Genomic DNA, 3,553 nt, shown 5'->3' with positions numbered 1-3,553 from the left:
ATGCAATTTCAAAAAAAATCCTACGCTCACGCAAGATCTATCTAGGAGATGCATAGCAACGAGAGGGGGGAGTGTGTCCACGTACCCTCGTAGACCGAAAGCGGCGCGTTTGACAATGCGATTGATGTAGTCGAAGTTCTTCTCGTTTCGACCGATCAAGCACCGAACGTACGGCACCTCCGAGTTCTACACATGTTCTGCTCGATGATGTCACTCAAACTCTTGATCCAGCAAAGTGTCGAGGAAGTAAATGAGTTCCGTCAGCACGACAGCATGGTGATGGTGATGGTGAAGTGATCCACGCAGGGCTTCGCATAAGCACTACGAGAATATGACCGAGGGGTGTAAATTGTGGAGGGGGCGCCGCACACGGCTAGGAATCAATGTTGTGTGTTCTAGTGGTGCCCCCCTCACATATATATAGGCGGGAGAGGGAGGGGAGCAGCAAGGGGCGCCCCAAGTAGGAGGAATCCAAGGGGCGCACCAAGGGGCGCCTCCCCCAATTCGGCCTCCCCCCTTCCAAAAGTACCGGAGGGGGAGGAAAGGGGAGGGAGGAGGGAAGGAAGGGGGAGGCCGAATCCCTCCCCTTCCTTCTCTCTTCCCCTCCTTCCTATCCCTCAGGTGTGGCCGATATGGGGGGCGCAGCAGCCCCTGCTAGCTGCTGTGTTTCCCCTCTTGGCCCATTAGGCCCATATCTTTTGCCGGGGGTATCCGAAACCCCTTCCGGTGACCCGATATGTACCCGTAACCCCCGGAACACTTCCGGTGTCCGAATACTATCGTCCTATATATCAATCTTTACCTCTCGACCATTTCGAGACTCCTCGTCATGTTCGTGATCTTATCCGGGACTACGAACAACATTTGGTCACCAAATCACATAACTCATACACAAAATCGTCATCAAACATTAAGCGTGCGGACCCTACGGGTTCGAGAACTATGTAGACATGACCGAGACACCTCTCCGGTCAATAACCAATAGCGGAACCTGGATGCTCAAATTGGTTCCTACATATTCTACGAAGATCTTTATCGGTCGAACCGTAATGACAACATACGTTATTCCCTTTGTCATCAGTATGTTACTTGGTCGAGATTCGATCGTCGGTGTCTTCATACATCATTCAATCTCATTACCGGCAAGTCTCTTTACTTGTTCCGTAATACATCACCTTGTTACCAAATCCTTAGTCGATTGGCAGGAGGCGAGGGCCAGGGTCGAAGTCCTCCCGGCCTCAAGCTCCGCAGCAGCATCTCCTCAACTGGTACGCCACCACCCAGTTGTCCGCCCTCCTCCAGTGAGGCCGCCCCCAAGCCCTGTATCTCCTCCTGCCAATCTTCTCCCGCAGCCCTCCTGTGACGCCCCCGATTCAATCGTACACTAATCATACACGCAAACATGTATGATCAAGATCAGAGACTCACGGAAAGATATCACAACACAACTCTAAAAATAAAATAAGTCATACAAGCATCATAATACAAGCCAGGGGCCTCGAGGGCTCGAATACAAGTGCTCGATCATAGACGAGTCAGCGGAAGCAACAATATCTTAGTACAGACATAAGTTAAACAAGTTTGCCTTAAGAAGGCTAGCACAAACTGTGATACAGATCGAAAGAGGCGCAGGCCTCCTGCCTGGGATCCTCCTAAACTACTCCTGGCCATCGTCAGCGGCCTGCACGTAGTCGTAGGCACCTCCGGTGTAGTAGGAGTCATCGTCGATGGTGGCGTCTGGCTCCTGGGCTCCAGCATCTGGTTACGACAACCAGGTAGAAGGGAAAGGGGGAAAAGAGGGAGAAACGCAACCGTGAGTACTCATCCAAAGTACTCACAAGCAAGGATCTACACTACATATGCATGGGTATATGTGTAAAGAGGCAATATCGGTGAACTAAACTGCAGAATGCCAGAATAAGAGGGGGATAGCTAGTCCTGTCGAAGACTACGCTTCTGGCAGCCTCCATCTTGCAGCATGTAGAAGAGAGTAGATGGTAAGTTCACCAAGTATCATCGCATAGCATAATCCTAACACAACGATCCTCTCCTCGTCAACCTGTGAGAGAGCAATCACCGGGTTGTATCTGGCACTTGGAAGGGTGTGTTTTATTAAGTATCCGGTTCTAGTTGTCATAAGGTCAAGGTACAACTCCAAGTCGTCCTGTTACCAAAGATCACGGCTATTTGAATAGATAAACTTCCCTAAAAGGGTGCACCACATAACCCAACACGCTCGATCCCATTTGGCCGGACACACTTTCCTGGGTCATGCCCGGCCTCGAAAGATCAACAAGTCGCAACCCCACCTAGGCACAACAGAGAGGTCAGCACGCCGGTCTAAATCCTATGGCGCAGGGGTCTGGGCCCATCGCCCATTGCACGCCTGCACGTTGCGTGGGCGGCCGAAAGCAGACCTAGCATCCCTAATACAAGAGCAGGCGTTCCAGTCCAATCCGGCGCGCGCCGCTCAGTCGCTGACGTCAAGAAGGCTTCGGCTGATACCACAACGTTGAGTGCCCATAATTGTTCCTGTGTAGTTGGTTAGTGCGTATAGGCCAGTGGCCAGACTCAGATCAAATACCAAGATATCGTTAAGCGTGTTAATTGAAGTATCCGCGGACGCCGACTAGGGCCAGGCCCACCTCTCTCCTAGGTGGTCTTAACCTGCCCTGTCGCTCCGCCACAAAGTAACAGTCGGGGGCCGTCGGGAACCCAGGCCCACCTCTACCGGGATGGAGCCACCTGCCCCTTCAGCCCCCATCTCCGAACAGTATCATAAGTAATGTAACAGCATAAAGTATATAACATATGCCCGTGATCACCTCCCGAAGTGATCACGGCCCAGTAGTATAGCATGGCAGACGGACAAGAGTGTAGGGCCACCGATGGAACACTAGCATCCTATACTAAGCAGTAGGATAGCAGGTAAGGGTAACAACTGTAGCAACAATGACAGGCTATGCATCAGAATAGGATTAACCGAAAGCAGTAACATGCTACACTACTCTAATGCAAGCAGTAGAGAGAAGGAATAGGCGATATGTGGTGATCAAGGGGGGGCTTGCCTGGAAGCTCAGCCGAGAAGGAGGGGTCGTCAACACTGTAGTCGTACTGGATAGCAGCGGCGTCGGTCTCGGTGTCTAGCGAGAGAAGAGGGGGAAGAAACAATAAATATAATGCAAACATATGCATGACCATGCACGACATGACAATGAGCGTTGCTAGGTGTGCCCTCACGCGGTAGTAGGTGATACCGGCGAAGGGGGGAAACATCCGGGAAAGTATTCCCGAGTTTGCTATGCTAGGGATGTGTAGCAGACGAACGGGCTGCGTATCCGGAATCGTCTCGTCGTTCTGAGCAACTTTCATGTACAAAGTTTTTCCATCTGAGCAACGGTTTATTTTATATTAATTTTTAAAGTTTTATATCATTTTCTAAATTATTATTATTAAATTAATTCGAAATTAGTATTATTGCATCAGATGACGTCAGCAGTCAACAGAGGTGTTGACTGGTCAAACTTACGGGAGGGTCCCGCATGTCATTGAC

Source organism: Triticum aestivum, chromosome 4D (genome assembly GCF_018294505.1).
Source record: "Triticum aestivum cultivar Chinese Spring chromosome 4D, IWGSC CS RefSeq v2.1, whole genome shotgun sequence".
NCBI lineage: Eukaryota > Viridiplantae > Streptophyta > Magnoliopsida > Poales > Poaceae > Triticum > Triticum aestivum.
The sequence above is the reverse complement of the archived record's forward strand: the minus strand, read 5'-3'. Positions refer to the sequence as shown.